The sequence below is a fragment of the Heliangelus exortis genome, chromosome 3 (assembly GCF_036169615.1).
Source record: "Heliangelus exortis chromosome 3, bHelExo1.hap1, whole genome shotgun sequence".
NCBI classification, from domain to species: domain Eukaryota; kingdom Metazoa; phylum Chordata; class Aves; order Apodiformes; family Trochilidae; genus Heliangelus; species Heliangelus exortis.
Window position 1 is genome coordinate 52,743,067 of NC_092424.1, and position 19,374 is coordinate 52,762,440.

A 19,374-nucleotide genomic window follows, 5' to 3' on the forward strand; every position below is an offset into this window, starting at 1 on the left:
TTAAACCATATTATTTAATTTTATCTTTCTAGATCTTTTTGTGCTTTATTTTTGAAATGGCATTTTTCTTTAAAAGTTTCAATGACATATGTGCATATTTGTATCTATACAATATGTAGACAGCAGGTGCCAAGACTTGCCGGGCGATGGGCCCGGACGGTGCTCGCCCCGCCTGTGCCCAGTTGGGGCTGGCACCGTCCGGGCCCATCGTCCAGCAAGTCTTGGCACCTGCTGCCTACACAATATACAGACAGTAATAAATAAGTTTTCATAATTCGTTTTTGATGGGGAAAAAGACAAAAAGAAGAAAGTTTTTACATCAGCAAATCAAAGGTATTAATACAGCATTCCATCCACACACCTCTTTCTTTTGAAGATGCTCCTTTGCTTAGCAATTTTTATAGTGCTCTGTCAGCATTGGAATTCTCATATCTTAATATTTTAAAACCACTTTGAGTCTGAATATATATCTGGAGCACATAATTCTGAATTACAATTCTATGGGATTGGTAAAGTTACTTATCCTTTGTAGTGATTTTATTAGCGTAGCTATTTTTGTTTATGTGCCAGCATTGTCACTAATTCCAACATAACTTTTTTAAAGTACCTTATTTAACAAAGATTCATGAAGGCCAACCAGCAGAGGGGGCACAGAAGCCAAAGCATCTATTTGGTTAGGTATCAGTGTTGAGCATCTTTCCCTGTGTTTGTGTGTGTGTGTGTGTGCATGTGTGTGCATGCAAAGAGTAAAAGGGAACCATTTTCAAATTATTTAATTTACCTTTGCTAATTTACCCTCAGTGAAAACATATTCTGTCCTAATTACAGAAAAATACTCTTGGAGACTGTGTTTCATTAAATATGTTGAAAGAAAGGATATTTGCAGAGGATCTGTAGCACTGGCCACTTGATTAATTAAGTCATGTATGTAATTTTTCAATGACAGAGCTAGAAATTGTCTGCATGCTTTCATGATGCATTGATGAGAAGGGCAACTGGAATAGAAGGGTTCCCGAATACTTACGGAGTCCCAGGTGCATAATTGGAAGAATACCATGAGTTTATGAGTTGAAATTTAGGAAACAGTCAGCTCCAGAGCCTACGCCCCTTGTCCTGGGAATGTAGAGATCCCAGAAGTCCCCATGGGAAGAGGCAGAGGTGACCAAACAGTGACCAGAATGGAGAACAGAAGTAAAGCAGATTCCCAGAAGCCAGACATGTAGGGAGGTCAGGAGGGGACAGATAAAGGATTTCACTACTTAAAAATGAGAGAGGGACACTTAGAGGACAAGCAGGAACACCAACCAACAAGAGAAAATCCGTGCAAGCACTGAGTCAAGGAGACACACTGCTCCACAGCAAACCAAAGGGAGGAGGATTAAAGTGGCTAAGACTGAAAAAACATCTAATGCAGTTGTTCCTTGACAGGGAAAAGCAAGGGACACAGGGAGAAAAGGAGAAAATGAATACTATTATAAAAAAATAGCACTTTATTGTGTACGTTGGTAACCTGGTGTGCAGGGGGAAGAGCCACAGATGGTGTTTGCTAAAGCCTGCTTAGCCAGGAGACCAGAGATCGATGGGTAAAGGCCCATCGGAAGTCCTCTGGTAATCTCACTGGAGAATTAAGCTCTGAGCAGCAAACTTGTGGTTAACAAAAGAAACCAAACTGCCTTAAAAATCTAGAGTGTTTCTATCCCTATTTTGATTTTGGCCCATCTCTATCTTTTTTTCCTGCCAAAGTCTCATTTACTTCAACAGATGATTTGCTTCAGTGAGTCATAAGGTAAGGACGGGGCTCGAGAATGCATAACATTGTAATGTATGAGTCTGTGAGGCTTATACTATTCTGTGATGTTTTCAGGAAATTTTAATGGGGGTCCTAAAAGTAAATTTACAGTATGTAGCATTTGATGTGTGGTACTAGCTTTGAATACTTGCCACAGCAGATGAAAGTTTGTGGTATGAATCTTTCTTGTGTCTTTTTTGATAGGCAGCTTGTTCAGCACATGTTGCAAATGCAAAGATTTTCCTCCCTGGAGCACAGTACAAACTGAATTTACTACTAAAATTAGTTTACTATACGCATAATCTATTACAGTGGAAAAAAGGTGAATGGCTCAGTGGGGCATTAGTGTCTCCATCACCACTTTCGCAGTGCTACTAACAGCACTGATACTAGAATTTTTATGATTCTCAGTTTGTTCTTAAGTCCCTGGTTCCAGAGGTCATTTGAATATGAGACAATTTCAAGCTTCAATCTCTTTTTAAAAATCAGTAGTTAGCTCTCAGGCCTGTGAAAAATAAATTGGAAACACAAGACTGGAATGATCCTGGAAGTTCAAGAGCTAGCTCTTGAAGAACAAATCGTTTTTAAGGGCTTCCACAAGACTTTTTGTATGACTTTTTCATATGTCATTAGCAGTACTACCACAGCTCTCCATGGATCTGTTCTGCTCCATCTCTCCTGCTCAGCACATAGAGCCAAAAACCATGAACACCAGCCAAAAGCCTGTCCCTAGAGTCTTTTTTGAGGGGTGTTGCACATAGGCAAAGTGGTACTCCAATTACAGACGTATAAAGGAGAAAAGTCATCCCCAAGGAGGAGAAGGTGATCTGGAACAATCCCAAATAAAATGTCCTAATTATGTAACAGAGACCCCTTTTCATGAAGGTTGTACCAGAACGTGGTTCAGATGGTTCTCCTGCATAACCTTTAGCAGATTCTTTCCATCTCATGTTGCAAAGTATACTCTTCTTTCCTGAATGATTGCCTTAAACACAATGAAAGAGTCTGATTTTTGACTGATACTTTCCTGATATTTTTTCCCGCATAATGAAAAATTATTATACTCTAATATTTTTGCATTGTTCCTATGCTTCCTTCCATCAGTAGTGATTACTTCAATCATATTCCTAGTTCTCTAAACAGTACATCTTGCTTAAATTTTCTCTGCAAGATCAGAAGGAGAAATCACACCAGTGGGAGATGCAGCTCATTTCAGTCTTAAAACTATTTAGTGCTTTATATTTAAAGAGATGGAAGGTGATTCTCCCCCTCTACTCAGCACTTGTGAACCTTGTCTTGAGCACTGTGTCCAGTTCTGGAGCCTGCAACACAAGAAAGAAATGGAGCTCTTGGAGCAAGTCCAGAGGAGGGCTACAAAGATGATCAGAGGGCTGGAGCACTTCTCCTGTGAGGACAGGTTGAGAAAGCTGGAGTTGTTCAGCCTGGAGAAGAGAAGGCCCTGGGGACACTTTAGAGCAGACTTTCAGTGTCTGAAGGGGCCTGCAAAAAAGCTGGGAGGGGCTTTTTGCAATATTTAGACATTAGGAAGAAATTCTTTAGTGAGAGGGTGGTGAGACACTGTCACAGGTTGCCCCCTGGAAATTGTGGCTGCCCCCTCCCTGGAAGTGTTCAAGGCCAGGTCGGATGGGGCCTTGAGCAACCCGGTATAGTGGAGGTGTCCCTGCCCATGCAGGGGGGTTGGAACTAAATGATCTTTAAATTCCCTTCCAACCAAAACCATTCTATGACTTCATAAGTCACTGTATGGATTTCCTGCTTGAAATGTCATAAACACAATTGGCTGAGCTAGCTTGTAGGGCAGGACTGCTGTCAATATCCCTTACTGACAGTACACTTAAATGTCCTACTATGCACAGGTAGTTTTTTCTGACAGAAAGCATTTGCTGGCCACAAGAGCTTCTTCTCTCCTGGCAGACTATGATTCTGATTACTCCATCTCTCACTGGATTACAGAAATGAAATTGTAGGCATGAAGCCAAGAGAAAGCTCCAACTAACATAGTATATAGTCTAACATAGTATATAGTATATAGTCTACTGTGAACATGTCTTCTGCTTCTCACTTTAGCCTCCCATAGAGATTCACTTCCACTCACTTTTCCTACTCTGATGCAATGGGCGCCTCTGCAGATAGGTATAGACTTCCTTGGGAGGAGGCAAAACTTTAAGGGGTGGCTGTGGTATGGACTATCTGGAACAAAGGACCACCAAAACGTCCATGCTATTCTTTTGATGAGAAACACATTGTTCCTTTACACTCTTGCATTTCTCCTGTTACATATGCTGGGTGAGTAATCTGGAAAGGGCGACAGGAAGTCAGGTCTCTCAAAGCAGGATTAGAACTCAAAAGTGCATAGTAGAGCAGATAAGTAAAACTTTTAGTAGGTGTTTTTTAAACTGGAAATCAGTAAACAAAACCAAATCAAACCAAACAATAATTTGGTCAGGGGAAAAAAATCCCAACAACTGACTGTCCTAAAATAAAGCCTTTCTCCCCAAGCTCGCAACTGCCCGGGGGAGAGAATGACAGGGCTGACAACAAAACAAAGGTTAATTATATAATATAACATGCAAGTGAACTGTGCTTGCACGGTGCAATAATAGTAATAAATACATCAGAAGAACTGAGCGCAGGAGGTAGTTGTAGACAGGGTGCCTGCTCCTCTCTGCTCTTACGCCCCAGCTGCGCGGGGTCAGGGCCTGCCCTCAGCTTCCCCAAGCAGCTGCCCGGATCGCGACTGTGGTGCCGGAGCCGTTCCCTTTCCCGTTCGTTTTGCTCCGGAGCCCCTCTCGGAAGGGCTCTTCCAGGTGGTTTCTCTTCCTTTCAAGCCTTCTGCGGGGGAAAACCCAAGAGGTGTGAGGTTCCTCTTGGGTTTCATTTCTCCTGGTGCTGTATTAACTGGGTGGGTAACTTGGCAGTAAGTTCTTAAGTTTGTAAAACGAAGACTAAACCCCAAGGGGCTTTGCTCTGGCATAGGGGGGCGGATTGGGGTGCTTAGATCCTGCACCCTTTGCCGCGACCCAGCGGGTATAGGTGGACACCCTTAGCCCTGCCCTGCGCACTGCCGGGGCGGGAACATCTTCCAGCCCGGCAGCCTCACTGCTTGCCGGGCCATACCTTCAGCCCCGCTGCCGGTCCCCGGCGTGCGGAACCTCCGCGGCGGCGGCCCGGGCAGGGGGAGCCGCGGGGCGGGGTCAGGCTGCTCTCCGGGACGCCACCGCCCCTGACGGGAGGGAGGGGACGGAACGGAGGGGGCGGGCGGGGGAAGCTCCGGCGTTGGTGCGAGGAGCGAAGTAGAGGCAGAAACTTCTCCGCCGGGAGCCGGGAGTCGGGGGCGCTGCGGAGGGTGCGGGACAAAGTCCTCGGGTCCGCGGCGCTGCGCACCCGCGGACAGGTAAGGCAGGGGGCGGCCGGGCGGCGGGTTGCCAGCGCCGGCGGGGGCTACCGAGTCTGTCTGTGTGTAGTGAAACCTGCTGTTAGTCTATGCGGCCGGGAGCGGGCGGCTCCGCAGCTGCGGAACGGGGTCTTGTTCCTCAGGCTCCCGGTGCTCCTGGGGCTGAGCTGCTCCTTGCCCTGTTTCGCGGGGCGCGGCCGCTCCGGCCTCTGGTGCCGCTGAACAAAGAGCTGCCGCGGCCGCGCAAGGATCCGCACCCCGCGCAGCGCTCAGCCGCGGAGCCTGCCCTGAGCCGCCTACAGGGGCGGACCGCCCGAGCCCGGCAGCGAGAGGGGCTGCGGGGGGGCTGCGGGCAGCGGCAGCGGGGCCGCCGGGGTCCCCGTCTCCGGGCGCTCTCCCTGCCCCATCTGTGGCGGCCGGTGCCCATCAGCGACACCCGGGCATCGGGGCTTCTCCCAGCACCCTGGCTGCTAGTCTGGGGCTGCCGGATGCCTGAGTGCCCGCTCCCAGTTCTCTAATGGGGATTTACTGGGAAACCTTACTCCATCAGGGGTAGTCGTTGCAACACAGGGCTCAGCAGTTTGAGAAAAAGCAGTTAAAAAAATTAGCGAAATGAAAATATTTGCTGTGGTAGATCTCGGTTTAAGGATGATTGGGGGAGCTAGAGGTACAGAGGGGAATAGCGTAGTTAGCAACGCGAATTTTAGAAGGTCAGGCTTTCAGAAGTAGTTCGAAGTCTCTTGAAGACAGCTTGATGAAGTCCATTTTTGTACCGAGTTTTAATAACATGGAGTAAATTTTTCCGTTTTATATGTCGGCAGGACTTTTGTCATTTCCCAAGAGACCTCCCAAGGGTGCTATGCTGGGTTCCCAGCACACCCTGGGCTCCCACTGACATTAATTTAACATCTTGTTTTAAGTTAATAGTGGGATTAGTGGTCATTTTCTTTAATCGTCTTTAAGTGAAGAAAATCCCATTTCAGTATGGGAATGTATGTATGCAGTAAAGAATACAAGAAAATCCCACTGGAGCCGTTGGGATCTTTGTATATGGGAAGAATGTGTAAAGAAACCAGTACTTTGCATGACCCTTTTTAATCTAACTTAATTTACAGTAATGTCCTTTTAAGTTGTTGACATGAGTGCATGAATGAGCCTCAAAATCCTACAAATGTTTCTCTATGTATTTGGGCTTACTTCTGTGTCTGATACCCATGGGAGACATTGGCTGGCCTCAGAGAGGCTTTGCTCTCTGTAGTTGGGGGAAATACAGATATCTTGATCTGGATGCTTCTGTGTTAGGATGAGTTGCTATGGTCCCATCACACCCTCTCCCTTGCGGCAGTTCCCAGCTCTGGGAGCCGATGAAGCAAAAACCTTGCCCAGTCTGAGCAGTTTTTGCAGGATTTTTTTGCTGGTTTGGCTTCCCAGGGGGAGGTCCGGGAGAGCTGCTGATCCTTATTGTAGGGCAGGAAGGAGAGGACCAAGCTTATTGCTCCACTGTCCGTGATGGTCAGATGAGTGTAGAAGGGCTGAAACTACAGTGTCTAAGTAAGGTTGTACTTTGGGTGGTTTAAACTGGCATAACCTTGTGTCACCCTGGCAGCCCCTGCCTATCTCTGCCTCTTTTCCCCTTTCATACCTGCATGAACGCTGATGCTGCCCTGCGGTGAACTAGATCTAGGCACTGAGTGAAATCCAGATTTAATTTTAACCTGGATCAGTTCCATTATTTGGTTCACTGGGGGGTAAGAGAAGAGGAAAGAAATTGTCAGGAAGGTAATGCTGCTTTTTTAAGCTGGCAAAACTTGATACCACCGCCAAAACTGCTTTTGGAGCTGCATTGTGGCTGTGGCTGCTCCAAGCTGCCTCTCCTGCTCCATGTCTCCCCTGGGAGCCTTCCTTCCCTGGGTAAAAATGAGCCTTTGCAAATTAATCCATTAAGCCTAATGGAGTAGTTTGTACTAGAAAAATGAAGCAAGTGCCCAAGTGTTTGCATAATTGTTGCTTTGGACGACAGTAAACACCGCAGATAGCACAGCACAATGTGCAGGGTTTTATGAAAAGTGTGTGTTTGTAAGCTCTTACAGCTTTTTGCACGGTGTCTAGCACTAAATGGAGAGAGTGAGCCAGAAGTTTTACAGTCTGTCATGACGCTTGTAGTAATAAGCAATTATCACATGGGCTAGTGACAGCATTGGGTGCTGGTTTGTCAGGTGAAATAAGCTGTGTGTTTCTCAGTCCTGGAGCTGGTTGAAAAGTAGAAACTGGCTCCTAGGGTAAGGCAGCAAAGTCCTTGCTCCAGCCAAAAATGGGGAATTCAGTCTTTCCCTCCCTTGTTGACATGATCCCAACATATCACTCGTGCAGGCTTTTCATCAGATCAGGCCAGTGACTGGGTTGAAAAGAAGTTCTCACAGGAGGAAAAACCATTATTATACTGACTGGATTGCTGCTGTTTCAACATTTGTCATAGGGTGGGCTGAAGACAGGAGATGGGAATCCATGGCCAGGGATGGAGGGTACTGTGAGACAACCCCTTGTAGTGGCAGTGCGGTTTTAGATGATATTGATAGTGCAGTTGCTCTTTCCATTCCCCTTGTTGCAGTCACTTGAAAAGCTGGCAAAAGATACAGATTTGTTGCTGAAGTCCTGGGGAGCACTCACTTTCTCTGTAAATATTCAGACTGTTGGGAAGTAGTAACTGTTGCTGCAAGTGCAAATGACAATTAGTTCTTGTTGCTTGCTGCCTACAGAAGAGACAGTGGCCATATGTTTGCATGAAGAGCCTGATGGTATTGAAATATGGTGCTGCTGATCACAGGGCTGACCATGAGTTGGTTAAAGGACTCATTTTTTTGTTTGTGTGTTTTTAGTAGCATATGTACTTTCAAAACCTGCATTTGTGCCAGATCTGAGCTCTTCCGTTCCCAGCTTATGATCTTAACCACCAAAAACTGCCAAAGATCTCCCTCACTGACTCACCTGCAATGAGGTGCCTGCAGAGGTGATGTGGGGAGCGCTCTAGTGAGATCCCTGCACTGTCTGATAAATGTGATTTTGATCTTGTGTTTGATAATGCACAGGCAAATTAGTAAGGATCCTTCATGCTGCTTTGAAACACACAGATTGGTATGGTTGCTGCACCACTTAGAGCCAAAGATGAATTCTAACGCTGCCAAAGTGAAGTGCATTGTTTCTGAAAATGTAATAATGATAATAATAATGTAGCGGAAAAGTTGCAGCACTTTGGATCTACTGTCAAATTCTCTGAGAGATTTTCTTTCCCCCTCTATAAACTTCATTGGAGTGACACGCAGTAATGCACTGGAAAATTTTGGACAAATGCTACCAATGAGATTATATAATACAATAGTGAAGGAATTTATTGTGAAGCCTGTTCTTGATTCAAAGACAAAAGATTTTCCCTGGTGGATTGTGGCTAGTTTATAGCTTCCTTTCCCCTTCCAAAAGCGTATATGTCATATTGTGTAACCACAGAAGTAAATGCTTACTCCTCTCCAGCAAATGGATTGTGAGATCTTTAACAGCAGTTGTAAAACTTATAGTTTGGTTCCTGGGGTAGCATAGCTGCAGATGGGTCTTGCATTTGTTGGCAATTAAAATATGAGCACTTTTCTGGGCTTTATTTCTACTTCTTGTGGCCATGATTAAATATTGGAGTGTCTGGAAGTAGAAGTGCTCCTACTGTCTATAGACTTTGAGATAACAATTTCTTAGGTGATCTCATTTCCTCCTTTGTCTCTTCAGAATCGTCTGTTTATTTTAAAATCAGTTCTTTGAAAAAGAGTAACAGAATAATACTAATAAATAAATTACATGGTGTTTTTTTTATTTTTTAAATCCCTTTCACCACTGAATCAAATATGCTGTGATAGGCAGTTTGCAAATCAAGCAGGTGATATTGACAAGCCTTAAAATTTTTGAGGTCATAGGGAAGATCACAGCAAAGGAAGCAAGCTCGCTTTGCTTTAGAAGTAATTCTTATCACTCATCTTTAATTCTTCATTCCTTTCATGGTTTGTTGTTTGGTTTTTCTTTCTTCTTTAGCATAGGATAACTTGTTTCTAGGATGTATGTTCTTATATCCCAAACATCAGAGAAGCATGTTTTTCTGCAAACAAAAGCGGTGTCATTCCAAGGGATGAAGGGTGAGAATGAAACTCTCAGCAGCTGCTCACCTGCTGATTAGAACAGTGTCTTCTTCTCTGTTGTGGGCACTTGGTACCGTGCAGTTGGGACTGCATCAGCTCATGCCAGCAGAATGGAATAGCACTCTGGATCCTCTTTCATAGAATCATAGAATTGGCTGGGTTGGAAGGGACCTCAGAGATCATCAAGTCCAACCCTTGATCCACTACCGCTGTAGTTACCAGCCCATGGCACTGAGTGCCACATCCAGTCTCTTTTTAAATATCTCCAGGGATGGAGAATCCACTACTTCCCGGGGCAGCCCATTCCAATGCTTGATCACCCTCTCGGTAAAGAAATTCTTCCTAATGTCCAACCTAAACCTCCCCCAGCACAACTTGAGACCGTGCCCTCTTGTCTTTGCTCACCTGTGGACCTCCTTTTCTCTGCCTGATGCTGTGACACTGGGTGAGAGCCACGGGGTTATGCAGTCGCCCCCTGCTCACGTGTTGGTATTGTGTCAAAGTGACAAATAAACCCTGCTGTGACATGCCAGCGTGCCAGTCATCCGAGGAGAGCCTTGATTTTGAAGGTGCCCGGAGGCCCCTTGGCTGCCCTGTTGCCTGGGTTGTGCTGGGTCATTTGCTAATGTGGTTTCTTACTTGCTGGCCTGCATCTTAATGGAGTTCTTCAGCCAGGGTAACCGATTGTGATAACTTTTGCCTGTCTAGACAGGGCCTTACTGTGTCTGATTAGATCCCAGCCTTGTGGCGTGCATCGCTGCCTGTTTCTTATAAATGTGATGAAGGAAAAAAAAAAAGTGCATGTTATTAGTGCTTAGTCTATTTTTTTGCTTTGCAGTGTTAGTATAAAATGTTTATAGATGTTTACTTTTTGCCTGGAGGAAAATAGTTTTAGTCAAATGTTTCTAGGATGCAATTTAGAAGGGAACGTCTTATCTCCAGTTAAGAAGAAGACAAATGTTCTCTTTGTGGGTATTAATTGGGATTCCACTGAAGTCAGTTGCAGAAGTTTGTTACATACGCAAGTCAGTAACTTCTTCTCTTGTGTGCAAAGAAATTAATATCTCTGAATCATTAATGAAAACTAAAAGCAAGAAAACTGTTCTTATTGCTTGTTTTCCTTTCTTACTGCTTTTTAGAAGTGAAATACACTGAATAATTGAATTTAACTTTGTCACTCTCAATGTTTAAGTGCTGTAGAGGAAAGGTTGTATAAAATAGTTTTCTACTGTAATTTTTTTTTTAATTGGTATTCAGTTTTAGAGAAACCAATGTTTACAAATTATAGACTTCGAGATAAATTTTGGGTGGCAATAAGGTCTGTCTTGTCTTTTTCTTCCATACCTTCTCCAGAAAAAGAGATTCAGATTTTGAAGTCTCTTAATTAAAGAAGAAAACCCATCTTGGGAAAAGAAATGGACTTTTAGTTTTTATTTGGAAAGTAAATCAGAAGTTAGTTCAAAGGTGCACGCTTTTCAGTAGCTCTTGTTAATGTGGTAAACTGTGTCATGGTAACAACTGCTTCTGTTTTCCTTGCACTGCTAGAATGGATTTAGACTTAGAGAACAGAGGAAACACGTCAAAGAAGTTACCAGACCCTTCTGGTGTCTTACGGGAATGAGAAACAAGACTACATTTTCTGGAGCTGGGAAAATCAGTCGCAGCTTGGCTGGTGTGCAGTGCCTGCCCAGAGGAAATTCCTCCTTTATAGCGAGACAGTGGCCAAGGACTAGCGCATATTATTCTAATTAAATCATTTAGATTACATCATCTTTATTCGAAAGGCCCTGTGCATCTTCTCTGAATATAAAAATGAGTTATAGTCTTGTTCTGCAGGGACACTGTGAAGAGTTTGGATACTTACATGCTGACATGTCTTCTTCAGTTGATGCTGTTAAGTTTAAATTGCCGGTTTATTTTTGTATTAGTCACTTGAAAATGCTCTTAAAAATGGTATCTCTTTAGAGGTAGAAGTAATGTTTATGTGCATTAACTACATGCACAATTAGTTCCCTGTATGAAACACCACAATATTCATAAAATAGCATATAAAAGGAAACACTGAATGCAGCTCTATGAAAAATGGGACACTTCTCACTCTAGTTCAAGAAACCAGTCTACTGCAGAAAGACTTAGTACAGATCTGGACCTGATGCTGCTGTTGCTGCACTATCTCTGCAGATCATTGTTTTAGGCCAATTGATGCAGATTTTATCTCGTTTGCCTGTAGATGCCACCTGCCCATGGATACAGTGAGCTCACACATTAGCATGGTAGTGGTACTAATAATTAGTGTATAATTGTCATGATGTCTAATATACCTATATCACAATTTTAGCATGAGATATTTGGCAGTGTTAACTCCCTGTAATTAACTTGTGTGATCATTGTGTATATGACAGCAGAAAGAAGAGAAACTTGAACCATTAAGATACCATTGTTTGGAACACAAAGCTTGTTAAGTAATTATAAGCTTTCAAGCTTTACCAACGTACTGCAAGGCATCTTGTTTGAAAAAAAGAATATTAAAATAATTTACTTTTTCTCTGTGGTTTTAAACCAACAGGGATATTTTATTTGAGCTAAAGTATTTTGTATATATTCCCCCTTATCATGTCTTGAGGGGGAGAATACTTGCTTAAAGTTCTTCAAGTTTTCAGGTAAGTAACACATTACTTGGCTTCAAGCATTTCAGTCTAACTAATTAAGTTGGAAGTCCTCAGTGAATGCGTTGCCTATACTGGGTTTTGCTTGGCCCTAACGTGATCTTTCTAAAACCATACTCGTTGTTACAGAGGGTCTTATTAATTTGATCTGCATTCTTCTTCCATGCAAGATGCATGGAGGCTGATGTTTACCTCCATCCTGCTGTTTGCCAGGAGGCATAATCGGATCCAGTTCAAAGGGTTTCCCCATCTGTGAGCTTTTGTTTCCTGTTACCAATCAAATGGATGGGCTCAGCATGTAGTCCCCTCTGGTCTTACTGTATTCACTCGGCAGGTGGGAAAGTACAGTAGATAGGAGATACTTGCTCCTGCTTTTTATTCTCCATCTTTTCTTCAGCTCATCATTACCTTTTGAGGGAAATGCCAATAAAGGAAAGGAAATTCTTAGCCTGCTGTTTTCATACAAGCCAGAAGACATATTGTTGCTGGAAGCCCCATGAGTTTTTCTAAGACTTTGACTCAAAAATGGCAGCAGTTATTTCTGTAGGAGGAACACATTTGTTCATTATCTGCATCACACTTTTTGCATGCACGCTTTGAAGTTCCAGTTGTGGTAGTACTGGTGCTGAAACCAGAAACCAGTGGTGGAACAGACACAGTGCTGCTTGTTTGAGATTCATTTTCACTGACAAAATGAATCAGCATCACCTAACAACAATAATTTCAGTCTAGCTATTTATTCACGTAACTATGGTCCCTGTTAGTACATTGTAGGTATAAAATCCTTCTCATACAGAAAGATGTTAAATGATGCTAAGTGCTGTTATGCTCTTTCATTATCACAAAGCAAAATACCAACCTAAAAGCTAAGTTGTTATAAATAATTATAAGATTGGGGTGTTTTTTTAAATAGTGTAATTATACACCATATATTTTTTAGCTCCCTCTTTGTCTGTTTATGACCTCATGTTTGTGGTCTTGGGTCTTGCTATGAATCTTTTTTCCTCCCTTGCTGCGTGTGTGGGGTGTTTGGGGTTTTTTTCTGTTTTGTTTTGGGGTTTTTTGTTGTTGTGTTTGTTTGTTTTGTTTGTTTTTGTATGTTCTTGTTTTTAAAATAAGAGTATAATTTTTGTCGCTGAAAGTAAAAAACCTTTGCCTTAACTAAGCACATTGGGTTCATGGAGTTCTGAATTAGGGGGCAAATTTTAAGTTGCATCACAATCCAGTAGTTAACGGCAATAAAAGAAAATATCTGCACAACACTTGCAATACTCTCCCCTCTGTTAGGTATAATTCCAGCAATGCATTGGACATTTGATTAAAGATGCTGCTGCCAGGCAGCTCTAGAAGTATCCCCCACGGATAACATAGATTGCAATTGGTAATGGGGATTGAACAGGGTTTTATCATGTCATACTGTGGCTATGATTTTTATTTTTTGTAATTACTCTGTAGGCTTCTGGTTTCCTCTGCATCTGTGACTTAGTTCTCTCGGGCCAGGTCAAGGGCAACACAGCATTACTGAGACTAAGATTTGTCTTATGACTGGCAAAGTGATAAAACTATTGTTTTAAAATTTACCATTAAGTTGATGTTTCAAGGACATAAAATGATGTGAGCTTCACTTCTTGGCAGTCACAGTGTAGGCTACTGATGTGTGTGGACACTGCCTTCTCGGCGAGCAGATTTGTTGCAGTTGGCATATTACTGCTAATAGCTCTCAGATTGCTCGCAGCAGTCCTGTCCTACCTCTGCTCTTGTTATGAACAACCAGTTCCTAGGCTGGCAGCAGCAGTGAAATTGTAGGGTAGTGGGCATCTAACTGTTACATCAGCCACTTGAAAGTGTGCAATAGATAGCAGCAAAGCCTTATTAACCAACAGCTGCAGTTGCACCATTGGGAAGTGTCTACGCATACAGAGGAGCCTTGCAGTCTGCCCAGTGTCGCCTTGATTATTTCACTGGGTATTGTTGACACTTAAATCCCATTAAAAATATTGCGTATCTGATTGCTTCTCCAGAATCAACCCCGTAATAACCATCAGAAATATATGAACATAATACATCTTCCTAAGGATCGGGTCAGATGAGGTGTGAATGCAGATGATGAAATCTAGATTTTTAAATTTTTGTTTGGTACAAACAGAAGTAGGAAAAAGGAGAGCTGTGCCGCTTTTTTCCATTATAGAGAGGTTGCACCAGAGCATCTATCTGAAATAAGGTTATTCCATATTGGTTGGTTTTAAGCTCTGTATTGGGAACATCTGTCATCAGAAAAAAAAGACTTATTTTACCTACTCTTTGTTATTGTGAACAAAACCACTTTTGTTTGTTTGTTTGTTTGTTTGTTTTTCTGGGACAGGCATAAAACTACAATTAAATAACAAAAGGAATATTGAACGAAATAGGGAACTTAGGATCAATGCTTATGTAGTGCTTTATTTGTTGAGATGTAGCTCACATATCAAGTACTTGCTGCAGAATGTTTCTACAAAAATCGAAGATGGGTCTAAGTCTTTTCTACCTTTCCAAAGGTCATGAGATTTGCTTCATTTTGTAAAATAGTAGAAGGCCCACAGAAGAAAGCTGCCAGATGTCCATGGTGGTGCTTACTTTTTCTATTGAAGTACATAATTTTATCATCAGTACTTCCTAGTAATAGAAAAGAAAGATTTGAGTGTTCTAGTAGCATAATTGATGCTCAGTAATTAATGATAGTATCTTTAAAGAAGTTCTTTCCTAAGCAATGTGCTTTTTTTCGTAACACTGCCCAACTTGTGTCCTTGAGAAAAATGTTTTTTTTTCACCTTTTTACTCTGCTGGGACACACCTTCTAGACATCACCTTTCTCCCCTGTATTTCTTTTGGATCCTGACAGCTTCTGCATTTGGTCATGGAAAAGACATTTCCCATAGCAGAGAACTACATTAGAAAAACAAATCACCCAACAGTTGTGGTTCTCTTGTTTGACAGTTTATGGAGCAAATGCTGGCTATGCACCATTTAGCATTCTCCAAGACAAAGTACCCACACAGTGCTGCCAATTTCATTATAGAGCTACACCAGCTACTTTTAAAATTTGGTCCTGTTTACATAGGAATTTCAGTTTTACTACCATAACCATCAAAAGGTTATTGTCTGCACACAGAGAGTCACTGTTTTTAGCAAATCTGCCTATAAATCTAAGTAACCAGTAATTAAATGGGAGTCTGAATACCAGGCAAGGGAAAAAAATTAGGGTCTCCCTGTGGGTTACAAAGTTGTGCTTAGCATGGGCTGGTTTTAAGCACCAATCAGCCAAAAAAATATTGTAATTCATCATTAGGACCTACCTTTCCAGGAACCCCAATGTTAAATTTCAACAAAAGGTGAGAGATGACTCAAGGAACGAAACGATCACAACGCGATGATTTCTTTTTGTTTTCAAAGGTAGCTGGAATTGGTGCTTGTTTTTCAGTTCATGACACATGTGGGAATGAAAGCTGGGTGCCTGGGGATGGTGTTGGAAAAAGTATGTTCAGAAGCTTTCAATGGTTGTTTTCTCAGTTGTTGATCCTCTGCTTCTGTCTGTTTTTTTCCTTCACTCCTGTTTCCATGACCCAAGATCCATGACAGGACCTCAGCAGGTTGAGAATTAGAGTACAGAGTTCACATACTATACACATGAATTATATGTCCACAGTGTATCAGGCTTTGCCAGAATCTGTCTACAGCCAAGACATAATGTATAGCAACACTTTTTTTTAATGAGGAACATGCATCTGTTACACATTTAGCAGAGGATATTTCTGGAGCAGTGTTAAGAATAAATGCTTTGGTTTTGCACTCCCATACCCCTCTCTCTGTCCCTAGCGATGTCATTTTTTTAGTCAAAGACCAGACAAAAGGGCTTTCAAAGGCTTTAAGTCTTAAAACTGGATAGAAGCCTGGCAGGCCTATCTGCCCTAAACATGGTATGAGTATCATCATCACTTCAACTGCTCCCGAACCCAAGCCACTGACCAATGTGCTGTTTGGGAATGTGTTGTTGAGGAAGTATTTCTGAAGAAACACTTGAATAAAAATACTGTTTTGTGTAAGAAGTCTCACATAAATGTGTGAATTCCTAATTTTCAATAGAAAGGCTTGTGTAAAACACTGTCATTCAAAGCTAGAGTCAAGTATTGGTTTAGTTGGCATCTCACTGCAATACCTTTCATCATCATCAGGTGAAAAACTTTGTTTCTGTGATGAAACGTTGACATTTCAGTCAAAAACTGCCCTGAAATGTGGTTGGCTGTTGGTTTTTGTTTGGTTGGTTTTTGGTTTGGGTTTTTTTTTTTTCAAGGTTGATAATGCAAAAAATAGGTATGAATGGCCCCAAGAGTGAAGTCCAGGCTTGAAGACAAAGCTGTGAGCACGACAACAGCTCCTTCTGCGTATTGTGGTAAAGGCAGCCAGGAATAAATCCTGCCTGTGTTTTGAGCCAGCATGAGGTGCTGTGAACATTGCCAGCATGTGCTGAGCCCAGGGTAATGGCACAAAGCTAAAGGTGATGTCCCTGCAGCTAAACAGTTTATTAGTTTGGCCCAGAGCCATCCTAACCCTTCAAAAGGCTTTTGGTTATCTCCAAGTGCGGGCAGGGATTGCTTGTGTCTGTTCAGAGCAAGTTTGAACCTGTCAGCTCATAACCTATAGGCTTGTCCTGCATTTCTGATGAAAGGAAACTGGCATCATTTAGTATCTTGCCTTTCCTTGACAGCCTTTGAGTTTGTTAATTGATTTTTCAAAAAAATTTTATTGTAGGGTTTCAAAGTTTGCATCACTGTAGAAATATTAAAAGAAACAGCAATTAGTTCTTCCTGTCGTGGCCATCTAAATCCAAAACACTAAGTGATATTTTCTGGAGTGTGTTTCACCTTCTCTATTAGACCTTCTTTGAGGTCTGTACTCACAGACTTGGAAGTCTTGAGTATAAAGCTATTTGGAAGGAGCGTTTCCATGTGGGAAGATGCTTTTCCATGTGAGGCAAAGCACTTGCTTAACCATCTGCAACCAAGGGCTACTTTGTCTCACCTGCTACCTTGGTGTGGCTTGGAGAGAGCTTTTGGAGAAAAGTGCAATGGTATAACCACTTTTTCTGGTGTCCGTGTCTAGCCATCTTGTACTTTGGGCCTTGTCTGCTTCAGCTGTGCTTGGGTGGCATGTTGCACTTTCTTCTGGAAATGTTTTCTAGATAATCTGAAGAAGAAGAAACACCAAAGAGACCTCCTAAGATGGAGGTGGAAAGTTGCATTGAGGGAATGGTGGCTTAGAGCAAGTTACAGACAGAGCTCTTACCTTCATGAGAAGTACTTGTCAAGGGCATTTTGCTGAAATTAAAAATCAGGTTATGCAGAATTTGCTCAGGTTTCCATGCTCCATTAGCTAAACAGCTGCACAGAAGACTCCTATCAGAGAGACGGAACTGAAGGTTTTCCTATGAGGCATCTTGGATGACTTGCATGAAGCAACCATCTCCATGGTGTCAGGAAGAAAGAGTTTACCTGGCTCTAGGGCTACTGAGGTCCTTGGTTCAGCAGTGTATCTCTGGTTAGACAGCAGAAGGCATTGTGATATCTTCCCTCCTGTTCCCCATATATATCTTCTTCCTCTCCTTAGGTGTTGAAGGTGAACACCCCCCTCTACTCTTGTTCCACATTTGTGTACAACTTTTATAGATCGCTTCTATGCAGATTTCCCCACGGCATCTTGGCTTCCATCTCTGTGACTACTCTGGAGAAGTTGATGTGTATGCAGTGAGTGTTGCCTACATAGTAAGCAGCAGGAAATATTAAGATGAACCACATCTGAAACATAGGTTTGTTTTAAAATGGGGGGAACCTCTTCACCCAAACCTCCAGAGTGTGTAAATTTGTCTTCTGAAGATTAAGAAGGGAGTGGTGATCAAATGTGGTTCCCTATGTCCTCCTTTCTTCCACCCAAAGTGAGAGGAGGAGAAAGGTTTGTGAAGAGCTTGTGTGAGCAGTGCTAGTGACTACCATGGGGTCTTGAGGAGGCAGAAAGTATCCTGGGGAGGAAACTTAAGTCATTTGTGTGGGCTGGTAGTGTGACCATGGGAGGAATGGGTCATCCTTCTGCTGGTTGCATTGGGATGGGGAGGTGCTGTAGCTGTGGAGGAAGCTGCCTGGGTCCTGTCCCGGTCAGCCTTCCCCAGACAGTGCCACCCTCTCCTGGTCCTCCTCACTCAGTAGTGTGACTTGGGCTGCTCCCATTGCTGGAGGAGAGAATCTTTGTCCATGGGCATTTGCAGTGGTCCCCTGGTTTCTTCCCAGGCTTTGAATGTGACTTTGTGTGTTGGGGCAGGGGAGCAGCCCAGAGCTGTGTCCCTTTGGGAGTGCACTGGCAAATCTGGAAAGTGCCCTTTGTGTGTGTAACCTGTCCAGCCCTTCCATGTGGCTCACATGGCCCCTGGCCCAGACCCCTGTCCTGTCCCTTAGCACTGTTTGTCAACATTCCCTGGTGCTGCAGGTCACCCTCAAGTATCGAGAGCTTCTCTGCCATGGCTCCTCATCCTCTCATCCTGGGTGCGCTCGTGTGTCACAGCTCCTGTCAGGTCTCATACCCCTCACCTTCAGCTGGCACAGGGGTAGTTGAGCTCAGGGTGCTTTCTGTTTGACTTCTTCTCTAGCAGCAAAATGTGTTCAGGATGCTGTTTCAGTGTATATTAGACTACATTGCAGTATTTTACTCTGTTCAATGTTTTAAGGTTTTTACACTTTGGCCCATGTCAGGATAAAAATAAGTAGAGGGCTATTAAACTTTCCCCCCAGGACAAAAATTCCATTTTCCAACCACTTCTAATTATTTCCATTCTGCTGTCTGGAAAGGATCTGGAGACAATTTAGGAAGCCATCTACAACTGACTTGGGAAAAAACTATTTACTCTCCTAAACCTTCTTAGATTTGCAGCTAGTGGCATGTGATCAATAGAGAATCTCGTGCTTAATGAATTTGGTGCTCACAGAAAGACCTTGAAACCATAAAACTCAGCCTGGGGCCTTATTATCTGTACATGTAGGTTTTGTAGCTGTGGTAAATGAAACTGCCCACCTGTTGAAGGGTTTTGTTAAGTGGGGGGAGTGCTGAAGAACCTTTGAAAACCTGGGAAGGATGACTTTGTTCTGCAAAACTCTGTTGTGAGGCATGTGGCATGCTGTTGCCCACTTCCTTCCTGCAGGAGTTTGGGTGACCCTGAAGCTTCTGGGCCCAACATTGGGATCCCCAATGACAGTGAGGCATGCTCCCAGCTCCTGTGGTTTTTAGGGTGCTGGTGAGTGGCATTTGTTA

The 19,374-nt window shown here is 43.0% G+C and overlaps 1 protein-coding gene across 6 annotated transcripts in view; it reads left to right on the forward strand.

The window, feature by feature from the left end:
* The first annotated feature begins 5,065 nt into the window (after window positions 1-5,065).
* TIAM2 (TIAM Rac1 associated GEF 2) overlaps window positions 5,066-19,374 on the forward strand; it is a 171,009-nt gene continuing 156,700 nt past the window's right edge. For all 6 annotated transcript variants that reach the window (XM_071740617.1, XM_071740615.1, XM_071740620.1 and 3 more), the window contains exon 1: window positions 5,066-5,204. The gene's annotated coding sequence lies outside the window, so the exon portion shown is untranslated. The remainder of the gene's footprint in view (window positions 5,205-19,374) is intronic.